The sequence below is a fragment of the Daucus carota genome, chromosome 1 (genome assembly GCF_001625215.2).
Source record: "Daucus carota subsp. sativus chromosome 1, DH1 v3.0, whole genome shotgun sequence".
Taxonomy (NCBI): Eukaryota; Viridiplantae; Streptophyta; class Magnoliopsida; order Apiales; family Apiaceae; genus Daucus; species Daucus carota.
The window spans coordinates 2739824-2758366 of record NC_030381.2 but is presented as its reverse complement, the minus strand read 5'-3'; the positions used below and the strand labels follow the sequence as shown (position 1 = coordinate 2758366).

The 18543-nt window shown below is 33.5% G+C and overlaps 3 long non-coding RNA genes across 6 annotated transcripts; all 3 read right to left on the bottom strand.

The window, feature by feature from the left end:
• Positions 1 to 176: 176 nt before the first annotated feature.
• LOC108200252 (uncharacterized) lies at positions 177 to 1932 on the bottom strand. The gene is made up of 3 exons (XR_001802642.2): positions 1389 to 1932; positions 1091 to 1219; positions 177 to 1019 (listed from the first exon to the last, which is right to left on the bottom strand). It is a non-coding gene; the product is annotated as an uncharacterized LOC108200252 (long non-coding RNA).
• A 7887-nt stretch (positions 1933 to 9819) lies between these two features.
• Positions 9820 to 15064, bottom strand: LOC108209204 (uncharacterized). 4 transcript variants are annotated; one of them, XR_010290212.1, is made up of 7 exons: positions 14480 to 15064; positions 13658 to 13847; positions 13394 to 13549; positions 12580 to 13075; positions 11388 to 11474; positions 10832 to 11120; positions 9820 to 10279 (listed from the first exon to the last, which is right to left on the bottom strand). It is a non-coding gene; the product is annotated as an uncharacterized LOC108209204 (long non-coding RNA). The 4 variants fall into 4 exon arrangements; XR_001804536.2 differs by lacking the exon at positions 11388 to 11474 and having other exon boundaries at positions 14480 to 15063; XR_010290220.1 differs by lacking the exon at positions 13658 to 13847 and having other exon boundaries at positions 14480 to 15063.
• A 943-nt stretch (positions 15065 to 16007) lies between these two features.
• Positions 16008 to 17147, bottom strand: LOC135150767 (uncharacterized). Its single transcript, XR_010289018.1, has 2 exons — positions 16625 to 17147; positions 16008 to 16154 (listed from the first exon to the last, which is right to left on the bottom strand). It is a non-coding gene; the product is annotated as an uncharacterized LOC135150767 (long non-coding RNA).
• Between the last annotated feature and the right edge of the window lie 1396 nt (positions 17148 to 18543).

Sequence of the window (18543 nt, the reverse complement as noted above, 5' to 3'; positions counted from 1 at the left end):
GCAATCAATGAAAACCTAGTCAGTCTAGCCATGCCGGAAAATCATCTTCTCGAGTTTTAGGTGGAACAGGTTTCCAGCCAGGTTTTTCGTCCCAGAACATGTCATAGTATATGTGACTAAGAGTGTGGTTGCGGTTTAAGCAGCACCACACGCTTGCATAAGTCGACATAGGAGCTCTGAATAATCGCACTGTTGTCTGATCAGAACTTAGTTATGAGAGAAATAGAAAATTGTCATACAGGTAGATTAAGGGTCTGTTTGGTTTCGTAAAAAAAAAAAAAAGTCTGTTTGAGAGTGCTGTTAAAAATTGCTGTGCTGTCAGAAAAAGTGCTGGTAAAATAAGTGTTGTTGTAGAAATTAGATAACTGTTTGGTAATTTTTTGATATTTACTTATTTTGAGTTATAATATTAAAAAAACAATGTTTTTGGTGAGGTTTTATAATGAAATCTATAACAGCATTCTGCAAAAGCTGAAAAGCAGCTTTTTCCAAAAGCATGGGAGGACCTGCTTTTTCTAACAGCAGCTTTTCAGCTAAAAGCTGTTGTTCGGAAAAGCTGCTTTTCAATTTACCAAACAGTTTCTTACTCGCTTTTCAGCAAAAAGCTGCTGTTGCTGTCTGCAACAGCAACCCCAAACAGTACCTAACTACCCTTGTCCGAAAAACTCTGACATTTAACTTGCATTGTCAGAAAAATTCTGACAAAATTTAACTTACCTTGTCAGAGAAACTGTAAAAGGCATCTTACGGATGAAAACTGCTTTAAACTGTTAAGAACAACATTGTAGAGTTAAGCCGGAAACTGTGTACTGATGATATCCTTTATGAACATATAAAGAAACCTGACCTAAAGCATAAGGAATGTTCTCGACAAGTAAACAAGACCATAATTTAGGAAATCTTAGGATGCGCCGGGCCTGTACTATTTGTTACTCCACCACTTTGTGATCCATCTCGACACAGTTGTATATCAAGCCATGATACTTTCACTTAAGATATCAATCCAGATGGAGGACGATCTATTAATTTTATAGAAAAACAATGTTAAAGAAGAAAAACGATTGGTATATTTTATTCCGATGCTGAATACCTGGAAGGCATTGATGGTTTTCAAAGAGGGAATAGGGAATACTATTTCCTCTTTGAAAAAGGAATACTCCCTGATTCTGATTTAGGGTCCGTAAAATTCTTCAGGCAATTCTCTCGCCATTGAATCCAACTGCAGTTAGGCACACTAACATTAAGTAAGAGATGGAAGCTGGCAACAAGGCAAATGTTGGTAACAGTTTCAGCTCTGAAGTAGCAGTAATTAAAACTTACAAGAACTCCAGTGTTGATATTCTGTATAGTATAAAAAAATAACTAAAACAGTTTTTTGTAATAATTACCTGAACAAAATATGTGTGCCCGCTACAGAAAATAATTGCTGGTAGAATGCCGAGCTTAAGCTTTCCATCATATGCGTTTGCAAGTCCACTTTCCTTATTAACAGACGGTCCCAATTGCCTGAGGACAAGATCATTGAAACCATTTTGATCCCATATCTTATCATCAGCTAGAAGCAGTTCTTTCCTCTCCTTTGCCAATTTTTTGGAAGAATCTGTTGGCCACTAACTCCGTCATCTGAATTTATACCTAGACCATCCGACATGGAATAGTGGAAGAAGACGTATAGCTTGTTCCAATAAGGATACAGGCAATCATTTTAGAAGTTGAGAAGAGCACACTGGTCATGCTTGCGTATTGAGCTCATCCAAACTTGAGCCCATTGCTTTAAAGAAACGTACTACATTAGCCGACTGTGAGAATAAACCTGTTGGATCTAATGATCCTCAACAAGGAGAAGTTGCTAGCAGCTGCTTGTGTGTATGGAAAACACTTGAAGTATAATGTTTACTTGTAATAGTTAGCTGATCAAGAGATTCAACTAGACACAAAATAAATATTACTCGTCAGTTTGTTATTGACTGAGGCCCATAGTTATGGATGGAATTGTCCCTCTAGGTTGTACAGTCTTTATTACTTTCTATTATACATATTCTCACATATTTAGAAAAATATAAATATAAAAAATATACACTATTTAAAATTTTCTTATATAATTAAATTGTCACTCACCTAAACTTATTGAGAATCTAATATAAAAAATAAGATTCTTACCGAATCGTATAGTTATATATTATATTTATAGTTGTTTTATTATATATATATATATATAAAATTTTATCAAATCATAATAATTAAATATTCTAAAAATTAGTCGATTAACCGAATAACAGATAATCAGACGGATTTTTAATCTGATTTGGCAAACTTCGCTTAAGTCGATGGTTAATTGGTCAAAACTGGATTAGTCAGTCAAAAATCGGGTAGAATATTAAAATTTACAAAATTTGCGGGGAAAGTTTAAAACTTTAAAAATGATTAGATATATATTATATATATATAATATTAGATTAGTAAAACCTTCTAAAATTTATATTTATTCGTATTTTAAGTCATATTATCTTGATATCTAAATGTACATATATCCTCACTATTATGATATTTATTAAAATAGAAATAAAAAAAATATGCACTATTTAAAATTTTATTATATAATTAAATTATCACTCACCTAAAATGATTGAATGTTTAATATAAAAAATGAGATTCTTGTCGAATCAGAGTCTTTTCCGTATAGTTATATATTATATTTATAATTATTCTAATATATATATATATAATTTTATTAAATCATAATAATTAAATATTCTAAAAATCGGCCGATTAACCGAATAATCGATAAATAGACGGATTTTTAATACGATTTGGTGAAATTCGGTTAAATCGATTACTAAAATTACAGATTTTCTGATTTATGCTTTTTACAACATTGGATATTTATTTATTTATTATTAAATCGTGATTATAAATATAGTATACATATATATATATTGAAGTTTTAATTATAAGGTAATTAATGTATATTAATGATTAGACATTAATGACTAATAAATACGTTAGGATTAAAAATCAATAATAACCTTATATATATATAAATATGAGGAAAGTTCTATGGAGACCGCTGTTTCATCGGAGACTTCGGAGACCACTTATGTTCTGCAATCAAAACACTATAAAATACATTATTTTGTAAAATATGTTCTACAAATATCATGTATTCATTAAAATTGTTGAAGATCATCTCTATTTAATAAGTAGATAATGTATGTTCTGCAAGTTGAACAAATGTTCTGCAAACTAAACATATTTCATAGAACAAAACATTTTGTAATGTTCCACATGTAAATCTTATATGATATTCAAGATTTTAAATGAAATAATGATTTCGTAGAACATGATTTGTAAAACTATACGTTTTGCAATGGTTTTATGAAATATTTTACTTGCAGAACATATGTGGTCTTCAGGTCTCCAGAAAAAATGTGGTCTCCATTGAACTTAACTCATATAAATATGTGTATTAAATATATAATAGATTTGAGTGTTTTACTCGTAAAAGTTGAAATAGACTTCTTAAATCTGATTGTTGAGTACGACTTGAGGTTCACGCAAAAGAATTATCAAAGGTAGAAAAGCTAAAGAAAGAATCTTCTGCCTTTGAAGTTAATAATTTATATGTTAAGCCATAGTCTCAGCAAAAATTTAATAATCTAAATTTTAATTTGATATAAAAATTGAAAAATTCTTATTGAGTATAATTATTAATTTTTTCACATGATGGGTGTCAAGGACTCAAGAAGTCTCTGTTCCTGCATTATTAAATTAGTTTTTCTAATGTGTGCCCGAGCACATACTAAGCACTAAAATTTATAAATTCCCTCCTACAAATGCAACACACCAATCAAAACTCTTCAAATTGATGAAATTTAGTTTTTAACATGTGTCGATAAGCACACACCAGACAAACTCTTATGAAATTATGTTATCTACAATACACTAATATGTCATCCCGAAAGTTTAACCCAGCACCGCAGAAATGATCATAAATTGCCAGGTCAGCTCCCTAATCGGCAATCTATCAGCTATCCTCGCTGCATGTAATTTTGGAAGGCAGATAATTGGTAGGCCCCACGTTTGATGCCGAACAAGGCACCCACAAGTCACAACAGAGTCTTCCGACCATTTCATTTCTGGTCAATATTCTTACATGATAGCCGTCCCATAATTAACCGCTTTAAACTCTTTTCACACAAGTCTTCTTCATAATCCAATTTTATGTGAAGCCACTTGTATAATAAGGGGCCGTTTGGCTAGACTTAAAAGAAGTGGCTTATTGCTTAAAGTGAAGAAGTGGATTATAAGTGAGAAATTGGTTTGAACTTATAAGCTATTGAAAGTGTTTGGATACCCTGACTTATAAATTATTTAGTGTTTGGACAACTTGACTTATAAATTTGTATATTCTTAAAAAATTTATAATATAAATTGTTTTTTATTTTATTAAAGAATAAATTACAATAATAAAAAAATTTACTATTTAAATTATAATACTAAAAAAAACTTTTCTTATTTAAATTTCTTGCAATTAACTTACGAGAAAAAAGTTCCATGATTAGACATATATAGTTAAGACAGAATGCCAACTTTAATTTTAATAATATATTAAAATAAAAATATTTGTGTTTTATCTATCATGCAAGCACACAATTCTCGAAAATCTAATATAAACACACTAGTATTAAGAAATGTATAATTAAGAAGAGGAGAAGAAGAAGCTACACTGAAAAAAAGTCCCAAAACTAGCTTTTTCTTTTGAACTTATTAAGCCCAATATAAGAGCTTCGTATAGTTAGCCAAACACAAGGCCAGAAGCAGAAGTCCGCTTCCCAAACACCCACTAAATATAGGCAAAAATCAAATTTTAGATCTTTCCATTTTTTCTGTTAAAACTGGGAGATATTTGTTACTGGAACATGTGTTAATTTATAATCTTATATATAAGATTCTTTACTTGAATTTGCATTTCGCTTCGTTATAAGCACAATGTAGAGACCAATTATAACATGATGGATTGATGCTCAGTGATTAGAGAAATTTACACTTAAGACTAATTTTATCATGATTATATCATGATCTGAAGAGTGAAGATACGCGCAAGGCCTCAAGACATGCCTGTTTGTGCGGGGCTAAAGTGAGGGCTTCTTGTTTTGAACTTTGAAGGAACAGCTGCGAAAAGCAATCAGAAGTATCATTTTTAGAAAGTCTGTACCTAATTTAATCATATGGAATAAGAGAGCAAGTCTACATGTAATTGCATACGAGCAAGTCCAAAAGTGCTTTAAAATAATGTCCTAAATCAAAAATTATGGCATTTGAAGTAAATTGGTGCTCCAGCAATGTTCTAGTGGTGCCTCAAAACACTTTGGCATCTAACAAATTCCTTATTTTTTAGGCACAATCATGCATGCCTTAAACCATTTCTATCAATAAAATATTAGCTTATCCACATTCCAACACACCTCTTTTCTCTTTCTTTTTCACTTCTCTCAAACAATAATTCAAATATACTATTATTTAAATAATAAGGCACAATAATAAGACATATTGTTGGAGTTGTTATACTAAAATAATGTCCTAAATCACTAGGACATTATTTTTTATTATATATACAGGGCACTTACTAGGACATTGTTGTACTTGCTCTAAAACCAAAATCAAGACCTTCTCACTCGGTCCGGGCTCCACAGTTATGATGCATATTCACTACACTTCACACTAAAAAGACTTGATAGGTGAGATAACTATCTTGATTAAACCGATTCCAACATGATCATTAACGCTCAGTTATTAGAGAAATTTACACTTAACACTAATTTTATCATGATTAATTTTCGCAGAGCCACGGGAATAAAGATGATCCTGAAGAGAATCAAGATAGATTAACAAAATCTTTAAAAGTTGGACTCCGCTGTCAGCAGGGAGGGCCGTAATTTTGTATAGAAAAAATCAGCAGAAATAATCTACAAAATTACTATTTTATACATGCACTCGTTACTTTTAACAGTGATGGAAAATAGTCAAAAAAATGCATATTAAAATTTTTTTAAACATTAGCGTGCGTATTGATAAGAAATTTTGTTTGAGACAAATCGAAAAAGCGCTTAAATTTATGGGGTGCAAAATATAGATTACTCAAATATTAATAATTATATTAATATTTATGGTCTGTCCTGGGTTCTATTACCTGATGTACAAATTATTTTTGTTCTTTTGCTGCACCAATTTTAATGGGCCGTTTGGGTAAAAACAAACTACGACAAATCTACATAATGAACCAGATGACAATATGTTTTTGTTATACAGTAATATTTTATTTGTGATTACATCTTCTTCATGGTTTCCTTCCATCTTACATAATTTAACGTGGTATTTTCGTTATTGAAGTTTCTTCGAATTGACCTTTAAGAGTAGGCTCTGAGAAAAATCGATACTATAATTTTACTTCAAATTTCGATTTTCTATCAGCTCGACATAAAATAAATATTAGTCAGTTTGTTATTGACCGATGCCTATTGTATAATAGTCTTTATTATTTTTATTATACATAATTTACGGTGCGTTAAAAGTTGGCGCTTAATCGGGATTATTTTATCAAGTTAATCCTTATCTCAATGGTTGAAACATGATTTGCTATTAAAGTAGTCAAAGTTCGACTACTGTTTCCTACATTTTTCATATTCTCAAATGCAACAAGAACACATAAGCATGCAACAACAACAATAACAGCCTCTCTCACACATAAACATGCAACAGCAACAACAGCCTCACTCATAAACATGCAACAACAACCATTCTCCCAATGAACACATAAACATCATAAACATGCAACACTTCATTCTCTCAAGAACACAACCATACAACTCCAGGTCTCTCCTTTCATCCGGTGCTTGCATTATATTCGTCTCATCAGAAAACTTCCTTGGGCTACTAATTTAGCCATATATAGGATGATCAAGTTTCTCTCTGGAGTCTTTGCTATATAAAACGCCAACCTCATGCAGAAATGGGTGAGTTCCCTGAGCAACAAAAGTCGGGTAGACATCAACTCCAAAATACTCCTTCAAGACCAGATGCAAATCTTCAACTTGATGGTACTTCCCGACTTCGAAACCATTTTTTTTCCAGAAATTCTCCCAAACAATACACTTCTGCATTACCTGTGACCACAGTCTCGCCAAACTCATAGATCTTCGAGGCATAATCCAGCATAACTTCTCCATTTAAGCCGGTGGAGAAGCTTCCGTGCTTTATAAACCTTTTCAACCAAAAATCTTTAACATTTTGCTTTCCATCACCATACCAGATCACTTTCAAATCTGATTTGGTTTTACGTAATCTGCATTCAGAGTCGTCGTATTCATCGCATCTTTAGGCTTCATCACCTTAGCCCCACGCATTTTCGGAAAGGATTTTTGGCGATGGATCTGCACCTTGTTCATCGACTACTATGCTGTGAAATTCTTCCTCGAATGGAGGACGTTTCAATATATATTTGAAGTCTTGATTATAAACATCGAAAATTCCTTGATGATATTTAGTGTGTATCAACATCAAATTAGTCAATATAGTGAACCGAATTAAGTTTTGCTATCTAGTGTCAAGTGTGGTGAATCTGTTGTTTAACAATATAAACACACACACACAATTGTTTGCAAGTTTATGATCAATACACACAAGTGTTTGCAGAGAAAACACACGCAAAAATTATATTAACTTCCACACCTATATAATACAGACTCGATGCATACATATATTAAAAAAATAAACTGCTACTCCTACAAAATAGGAACCACTCCTACCAATACTCCACTACCTACACTTATCCAACTGATCCTGTAAAATAGCTAAACAAACCAAGACCTATTCATACTCAGACAATACCATTGACACAACGTTTGCCAGCAAACTAAACAACTGACTCACATATTTAAAATAAAACATATAAAACAAATAATTAATAACACCTAAATTTAAGATTATTCCAACAATCAACCCCTTAATCTTAAATTTGTCCGCCCGTCTGGCTTTCATCTTAACCCGTTTGGTTGGCCCGTCTGGCCTTTTGTTTGGCTAGCCCGTCTGGCCTTTTGTTTTGCCCATCTGGCATGATCTTTCTTGAGCCCATGTGACATTCTGTATTGGCCCATGTGGCCTTTCAATATGAGCCCATATGGCTATTAAACTGAGCCCGTATGGCTATTCTTCCCAAGCCCGTATGGCTTTTAAATTGAGTCCGTATGACTATTCTTCTCAAGCCCTTATGGCTTTTAAATTGAGCCCGTATGACTATCCTTCTGAGCCCGTATGGCTATTACTTCTGAGCCCGTATGGCTATGACTTCTTTGACAGTATCGCACTTCAAATTTGCCCATCTGGCACGCCCGTCTGACACTTAGACTAAAAAAAGAACTTCATATGCATCACATACTACACATGATGATCTCTCCTGCATTTCATGGAAGAGTTGGTTGGCACACTCTATCAAAACCAACCTTTTGTTCTCACTCTTTCTTTTCCGGCTCCCTCAAACTGCTTTATACATCTACTGCCACTCTATAAGCTCTGCTGCTACACTGCTGATAAATGAACCACCACCCTCTTGGAAACCATCTGTTATGCCTCCAAAGATCGGTAGCTCTGATACCAAATGTTGTTTAACAATATAAACACACACACACAATTGTTTGCAAGTTTATGATCAATACACACAAGTGTTTGCAGAGAAAACACACGCAAAAATTATATTAACTTCCACACCTATATAATACAGACTCGATGCATACATATATTAAAAAAAATAAACTGCTACTCCTACAAAATAGGAACCACTCCTACCAATACTCCACTACCTACACTTATCCAACTGATCCTGTAAAATAGCTAAACAAACCAAGACCTATTCATACTCGGACAATACCATTGACACAACGTTTGCCAGCAAACTAAACAACTGACTCACATATTTAAAATAAAACATATAAAACAAATAATTAATAACACCTAAATTTAAGATTATTCCAACAGAATCACCAACAGCCGACCAAGTGTGAAAAGTCTTGATTTGTGTTTTATGCGTTTTTCGGATAGAATTACGTGTAGACTGTAGTACGGTACACATGCAACTCTCGTATCGAGTATATTTCGCAGGGTGATCGCGGTGCGAGCAGTTTTTCTTTCAAACCGCAAACTAAACCACGTATGTGATTTGGTTGAAAACTCAAACCGCAATCGCATCACAAAATTACAGTGGGTGTGGTGTGGTGCTGTTTGTACGGTTTGTATGCTCAAGAATAAATATTTTTAGTTGAAATTATAAAAAAAAAATTGAATATACTATAGCTAAACCTTTTTTTTAATGAATTTATATTATATTTATTATTTCAGAGGTACAACAACTACTAAAATAATACGAACAAAAGTGTAAATATAATAATAAACATGAGTACTAAGAGACATATTGTAATAATATAATCATTTTACATATAATTGTAATGCGAGATTGATAAAATAATAATTGAAGAGAGTTAACAAATACATATATAAACATAATTATAAATAACTAGCATTAGTGCCCGTGCAAGGCACGGGCCTAGTACGAAGCTCATGTTATTTTCGTCATACACAAATATGATCAATAGAAACATGCCTTTCTATAAACTTTCCTAAAACTCTAAAATTAACATTTTCTTTATTACGAGGAATCAAATATGCATAATAATTAAGAATCCATCAGTAGGCATCCCAATGTCATGCTCCTAGTCTCACTCCTCATTTTCTAAAAAACCTAATGCCTTCAAAGCCGCAGCTTGGGAGTGACTGAACTGCACTATATATATATAATATAAATTCCATGACATGAGAAGTAGAAAATATTTCAGAGTTCAAATAAACCAATATCCCTTATTTAAAGTAGGAAATAATATACCATGAGAGTATTTGTGCAACAACACTACGCTTGAAGATAAGACAGGTAAGTTCTTCAATAAGATAATAAGAACCTAGCTTGAAGGGGTCTTCTACTAAATACGCCTCTAGACGGTGGATGTCACCATCATTCATGACATGAAAGATGGCTTTCTTTTCACCATCACAATCATCTCGATTTTTCTCAACATACTCTTTAGCATCGGCTGCTCCGTCATTTACAAAAGCAAAGGGGTTTTCCTCTGAAAGCAAGCAGTAGTCTGTTTATATCCATTGTCATAATTTCTTCCCCTTCTCTTATATTCCTCGCTTGCTCCATATTATACCGCATTTTCTTATCTTCCTTTGTCTGAAAATACTTTCAAATAAGCACTTCAACTAACTCAAAGCTAAACATCAAGTATGAGATTTAAGACCTTGCCACAATCAGAAAGTACATGAAAAACAAATGATAGTTCTTCATCTTCAAACTTATCTACTGAAATTTATACATTTAACTTCCTGCAGAAAAATGAATTGCATATATAATAATAAGCCAGAACAAAGTCGTTGAGAGTGTGTAGGACATGAATAAAAAGAATACAATATATTCTCAAACAAGAAATTATGTTGGCTTTATTTGGAGGTAAAAATTGTTATGAATATACAGACTCCACAGAAAGAAAACAGAATTAACTCTTGAAGGTAGCAAACCCAACAACAAATGCTTAGATCTTATATAATTATGATCTGAAACAACATCAATGTTACTACTAATTAATTCATGTGCGTGCAAGTGCATATATTATATTTGCTCATGAAAATAATGAACTCATGTCTATATTCTTTCCGCATTTGCCTTCACCAATATAACATACAGAGGAAAACATAAAGGAGAAGTTTCCAGAAGTGAATAGTATACCTGGCTGACACTACTCCTAGAAATGATCTTCTCTACCTCTGCACGTGCATCTTTTAAATTTATCCCATCAACTTGAGTACTTTAGCAATAATACCAGTGTCTTCATCAATAAGACCCAACAATATTTGTTCTGTTCCAAAAAAATTTATGGCTTTAACTTTGTAAACCTCTCAAAAATAGCTTTTAGGACAATTCGACAGGCTTTAGTTTGTCATATACAAGTTGAAGCGGCAATGGAAGTCCTGGCCAGAATTTACCATATTATCCAATGCACTGGCATCTCGAGATCCTGAAAAAATTTGTCACTCTTAGTGGAACAGTTGTTAAAGTAGACATCATCTTCTGGTTTTTTCAGATTTTAGATTTTAAATATTTTTTTGAATGGCAACCGAACATGCAAAGCAGGTGATTGAACCAAAGTGCTCGTCATGATTGGTTCCAAGTAATCGGTGCATAATAACAGTAATAATTACACATCTATTAATAACACGATAACTGGTAGTATCCCAAACTATATATCACCACAAGACAAGGTCCAACTAAATTTGACAAAAACCTGGGTTAAAAATGCAAGCGTCTGGAATCTTTTTCTCCCAACCCGCAAATACAATTGAAAGCTTAGTGTGGCAAATCACAGATTGAACTGCATCAACACGAGTAACAACCTTATGAATCCATACCCCGAAATTAGGCGAAAATTGAGAAGAGATTTTAAACGGTTAGACAAAATATTATACTCGGTATATAATCTAGACTTGACTGTATATTACTAAGATACAAAAATCTAGATGAATGTGTGTGTGTGTGTGTGTGAATAAAAAAGAATAGAACAACCAAAAGCTTGATGGCCTAACAATGATTTACCCCAAATTGCAGAGAGGATTAACAACAAATGCAGTCAAGTGAGATGGTCGAGATGGAGTTGAGATATAACGATATGTAATTTAACTTTTTAAATGATGGGCAAGATTGGACTTTCACACTGATTTTTTTTAGCTCACCAAACTCCGTGTTGCAGCATTATATATATAATATATAATAAATGTTAAGAACTCAGCTTATAGAGGGATTAAGAAGTAATTTAACCTTTTTAAATGATGGGGAAGATTGTACTTTTACGCTGATGTTAAATCTCTATTATAGACGGAGTCATCCCTGATTCCTTATTGAGTTTCTCAATGAAGGTGAGGTGTTTCACCCTGTTTTTTATTCTAATTGTCTTAAAACACATAAAACAATAAATATGAATACAAAAACTAAAAAACTATGACATATTATATCCACAAACATAAAACTTCATCCACAAAGCCTTAAAAAGTCCACCAAAATGAACACAATAACTCCAAAAAAAAGAGAATAAATCAAATTAAACAACAAATTCAAGCTCTGAAATCATATAAGGATGAAAAAAAAATTCTAGCAAAACTAATGAAGTCTTACTCTAGCTAAAATAAAATCCAGTAACACACCCTAGACAATTATATGATCACCTTCAAAACAAAAGAAGACCAAAATTTTAGAGTCAAATGCAGATAGTTTCAAATCTAAATTGATAGCTAACTTGTCGGACATGGGAAAAAAATGTATCTGCGAAAGTCTTAATGAAAGGGGATACATTAGTTATGCATCAAAGTATATTACCAAAGATATGTCCATAATTCCTCCTCGCTAACTAACAATATACACATAACGAAAGCCACAAATAATCAAAGTAAACTATGATTGCATGGACAAAAAATAATATGCACCTTTGCTTTCTCCAAAACTTGCTCCTTTCATCTCCGCTCTGAGTGATGCAATTCTTTCTTTTTCTACTACATCCTGATGGCTTAGTAGCCAAACTAAACCACAATATATATCCTCGTGTATCTCAGGCCCAAATGTCAAGAAATAGTGATAAGCAAATTCAATTTAAGTTATGTTTCGCAGAGTCTCTTGGATTGCTAACAAGAGCTTTGAATAGAGAATTGTGCAAACTAAGTCGGGGCTTGTATCATCCTAACTGAATCATGCCATTGCAGGTGGTGCATGCTCGCTCCAGGCAACCTTGAGAAGATGAGCTAAGATAAGCACCTGTCAGAATGTAAAATGTAGATTCAACAGGCACCGGTCCTTGTTGAATAATGTCATCAAATATATCCTGACATTTTAAGTGTTTGCGGTATTTGCCCATGTAATATGCTAGCTTAGTGGCAAGAGCAAAATGAAATTGAAACAGTACTGTTGCCTCATCCATTTATATACCTGTCATGTATGTGCAGGAAATCATGTTAGTATAATGGTGAGACTACATTTAAAAAACGAAAAGAATAATCGGAGAAAGAGAACTAATTTTAGTTAACATAATGAATGCGTGTTCGTGCTAAATTTTCTTTGTTGTGCAACTACAAATAGGGAACAATACAAGAAATCGGTTGCCTGGTAAGCATCAGTTCCTAATGTGCATAATCTTAGGACTGGCAAACCCACTGTTAACCCCAAGCAACTGCTACATTATTCTTTTTAATGATAATCAGGCCGTAATATCAATAATCTTACGCATAAAAGAGGACCAAATTATACCTATTTCGACCACGTTTCATTAGGGATTAAAGAGTCCAGCCCAAACATGAGATTGAACTAAGAGCATTGAGGACACGAGGATTTTGCCAACATTGCAATGACGGCACTAACTTGAAAAACTTTCAATGAAGCTACTCCAATTTCAAACAATATGACCTAATTGAGCAAACACAATGCATTTTAAAACACCATAAGAGCACATAAAACAACTGCACACCTATATTTCGCAAACCTAAATCAAAATGAAGAGCATCGATGCGTTACCAGTATCTCTTTGTTTTCGCTTTCTATACACATAAACACACACAAAATCCGCCAACATTGCCAACAAATACCCAGAAACAGCCAGCATGAACGTAAAAGGGTAATCATATGACCTCAACTTGTCAAAAAACTCATTCAAATCACAAAGAAACTGCAGCACAACAATTCCCAGGAAAACTCCGCCTGCAAACTGAGTACCAAGCAAAATAAAACCTTTCGTTCCACTTTATAAGATAAGGGGAACTCCCAGCTATGAAAGTAAGATTGAACACAATAATCAAAGACCATATTTTGATAAGTACTAATGATCTGGATCTCAAATCTAGTGTGGCCTCGAGTAAATAATGGGGCATTGCAAATTTTACTCTAATGCATTTCAACATTGTAGTCTCAAAAGCCCAATTATGACATTAATTTAGCTCAACACATCAATGTTTTTATTCAAAGTTAGTGGCAATTAGGCAAATTGATCACATGTATAATATTAAAATAAAGAAAAATCAATCTTCTACTAGAGTACTTTGATATGCACTTAGTTGTAGGTGTGATTAGGATATAATTAAAATCATCAAACAAATCAATAATTTCACGAGGCTAGCACACCTCGCAACCTTCTATTCCAGAATAACTCTATTGTGTGTTACAACTCAATCAAATTTTATAATCTTACCACGTAAATTGAACAACCAAATTTCTTTCATGTAAGCATGTAATAGGATTATGGTACCACTGATTTTAGGGCTTTAAAAAATTTATTCATTTCAGTAAATAAACATTAAAAGCATAACAATTAATACTAAATTGACGAGACATAAAGATTACCTAAAGGCAATCTCATTCTCCCATATTCGTAAACAATAAACAGCAAGATAAGAAGCATCTTCTTGCCTAGCCCACTCCCGAACAAGCACACATTGCTTATGCGCGGGAAGCCTTTTACACAACCAAGCCAGCTTCGATCTCCTCCATCGTTCAGGAAGTTCCTCCAATTCCTTAACTTCAACCGGAAAAGACCCCGAACTCGAACCCGGCTTGTTCATCTCAGCCAAACCAAATCTCGAATTAAAACTGAACATATCTTTGTCACCAGAAAGGGGAAAATCCCATATTTCATCAATTTGAGCATCGTAGGCAATGTATTCGACAGAAGTCCTAGATGAAGAAAATGAGGAAAGAGTGCGGGATCTGCGTGGTATAGTAACTGTTTGGTGGGGTTGATCGAATGAGAGTGATGGAGGAGTGGATGAGAACATAGACACTGAACGGGGATCGGGGAGAAGCTAGAGTGTCTGTATGTGAAGTTGCAGAGGTGTTGCGGCTTTGTATACAGGTAAAATACGTGTGAGGGTTAATTAGCAGGTTTGGGAAGTAGGCTCGGATTGATCGAGCCAAAGAATTAATTTGCTCCGGTAAACAACCTGTTCTCGTATAATAAATATAGTAGATATGTATGTATATAATATAATTTTATTTGACAATCACTAATATATTTATATATGTTATAATATTGTGGTGCGCTGCGGTTTGAACCGCACTGGTAATATTGCAAACCGCAACATGCATCACACCGCGCGCACGGTTTGTGTAAAATTCAAACCGCAACCGCATCACAAAAAATAAAAATCACGTTTTGTGGTGCGGTGTGGGCGATTTTTTATCACATTGGTCTATCTTCGTTATTGTGTTTGCTTAAATAAAAATTTCGAGTACAGTTTCTAGTATACAGATTTGCCCTCTGAAAATAGGTGGAGAATTTGAAGTAATTGTTTTAAGTTGATGTTCTTTTTTTTCCCTCTCCAGCTCTCCACTGTAATATTATTGTGTTGTCCTCACATTAACATTAGTTAATCTTTAGTTAAAAATTTAGTTAAATACATTTAATTCTGTTCACCTTCCCCATCTTCTACCTCAGTCAGAATAATTGCATCTTACTAGCTCTTTGATTTTCGTTCACTGAAATGGGTTTTAAATTGTAATCTTGATTGTACTCCCTTTATTTGATTACTCCCTCTCTCTCGTTTCTTTGCAGTTTTTATACACTGCTCGGCACGTATTTTAAGGCGTATACTGAAATGGGTTTTAAATTGTAATCTTGATTGTACTCCCTTTATTTGATTACTCCCTCTCTCTCGTTTCTTTGCGGTTTTTATACACTGCTCGGCACGTATTTTAAGGCGTATATAAAATATAGTTGTAAAATTTATTTTTTAAACATTTTCTTTTTTATAAAAATATAAACTTCAAATTTTTAATCAGAAAAAAAAATTCAAAACAATTTATCAAACTACGTTTTATGATAGTATTAATGTAACATCCCGACTTTTCGGAATATTAAAACTAACTCCAAAACTAAAATACAACACAATTTATTAATCCAAAATCCGATTACAAAGGTAACTATTACAAAGGCGCAGCTAACGGAAGTCCAAAAGTCAATCCAAATCTAACATCACCGAACTCCAAATCCAATGCACATCAACTTGCTCTTAAATCAAACCTGAAAATTGTAAGTAATGAGCTATACAGCCCAGCAAACAACTAATCGATCCAACTAGTCGGGCCAAGTAACAAGTATACACATAAGATAAAATATACTTTTTTTTATACGATAACAATATACGAAACAAATACTTCCAAAACACTTTCATATTCTTATTCAATGCCACAATCACATGGTGAACAATAGCTCAGAACTCATAATTTATACCACGACCACTACAACCCGGTGATAACGGTCCTGAATTTTCTGAAAACTGTCACTATAACCCGGTGACTCGGTCCTTATTCTTATTCTTATTTTCACAAACCATGGCATAAATAAGAGTTCCGAAATCATCGTCAACACCGCACATATACGAGAACGAAAATCAATTCAAAATATTATCACTTAGCCCAAATTTATACAATCAAATATAAACATATAACACATAATTTTTAAAACACTAGAAAGATCAATCAGAAACTTACCTCAACACCGAAATCAAATACTCAACACCATCCTAGATCATATAATCAATCCTTAGCAACTAATCAAAATTACATCCTCTTAAAACTCCAAAACCCTCCATGAATCCAATCTGCCCAGACCAATAATCCACTGTTTTGACCCTCTAAACGACATTTTCTGGAAAAACTCAAAACACGAAAGTTGTAGAGGACGAAAAGACCTTTCTGAAAAGGTATGGCTCATCAATAACGGAGTTATAACGAATCGGGAATTAAATAAAACGTCTGCTGACTCAGATTCAAAGCGAAAAACAGGATCTGAATATGTTTTGTGAATTTGAAGACAGTTCGAAACAGAATCTGAGAAAACATTATAAACGAAAGTTGTAGACAATTGAAAGAGCTTTCCGAAACATCAAGAATCATCGAATTCTGATTAGAATTGAATTTTCTACGAATTTTACAAGATGACTGATTTGTGTCAATAAAGCCCTGCGAATTTTGTAATGAAAAGAAAGAAAAGTTGGGCGGCTCGCACAAGATTATAAAAGAATGAGAAAACAATCAATGTATAGAGAGGGTCAAAACCCTAATTCTAACCCTACCAGTTATCCGAATACAAGTCCGATCCATATTTTAAGCCCAATATCCTAATTTAATTTTAAATCCTATTCAATTTTAATCCTTTATTATTATTACTAATCAATTAATATTATTCTAAAAATTACGGGATATTACATTTAAAATGCGTGTCGAGCTCCCGTACCCAATATAAACAAATGAGGGGACGGAGGGAGTATGTTTTATACACTATTGATCGTATAATAAAAATAACTACAATGCCGCATATTTTACAAAATTTTAATTCAAGCTTCCTCGTACAATTGAGTTCCAGTCCGAGAAAGCTGGCTCCTAAATCCTAATTTACCCTTCAATCTTCATGCTGAGTGACAGCCTGACAGTTAAAGCTGGCAATTCGGTACACGACACGAACACGACACCAAAAGTTTGAGTTTGGTTTTCAATATTCGGTACACGAACACGAAAGTACACGAACACGAAAAATACACGTTACTATTAATGTGGGGTTCGGGTTTTAATATAAGTAGAAGAACGACACGAAAGTACACGAAATAAATAAATAAATATAAATTAAAAAATATATTATACTTATTTATATATTGTTTAATCAATTTCATTTCTGTTATTTCATTTCTGTTATCTTATGCATTTATTATATGTCGAATCTATTGTTTGTCACAGAAAAATTGTAAAAATAACAGATTTATTGTGAAATTCGTGTACTTTTGTGTATAAATGTGTATTTCGTGTACATTTCATCCGGACTGTTCGTGGTACACGGAAGGTACACGAAATTTTTCATGTACTTACGTGTACGGTTCGTGTTGACACGAAATAATTCGGTTCGTGTACGTGTTCCAGAACTGGTACACGAAACCGAAACAGTTCGGGTTCGGGTTTGGGTTCAAGTACATGAAAACACGAAAGTACACGACACGAACTGTTTGCCAGGTCTACTGACAGTGGGCCCACACTTTACAGATTTTTGTATTCACTCTAGGGGTGTTCATCAAACCGCCCACACCGCATAAACCGCCCGCACCGCTCCGCAAAATGCGGTTTTTCTTTTTCGTGGTGCGGTTGCGGGTTGAAATTTTAACAAACCGTGCGGTGCGGTGTGGGTTGCGGTTTGACATTATACACGCGCGGTTCAAACCGCACCGCACCGCTATTTTCTAATATATCTAATATATCACATATAATTACAAATATTTATATTATATAGGTAGATTATTTATTATGATGTTATCTTCTACATGTGTGTATATATGTTCAAGTTACTCAACTTAATTCTAATAATTTTACAATACAAATTAATGTTAGTTTTAAGGCGACAAATTAAATATTATAATTATATT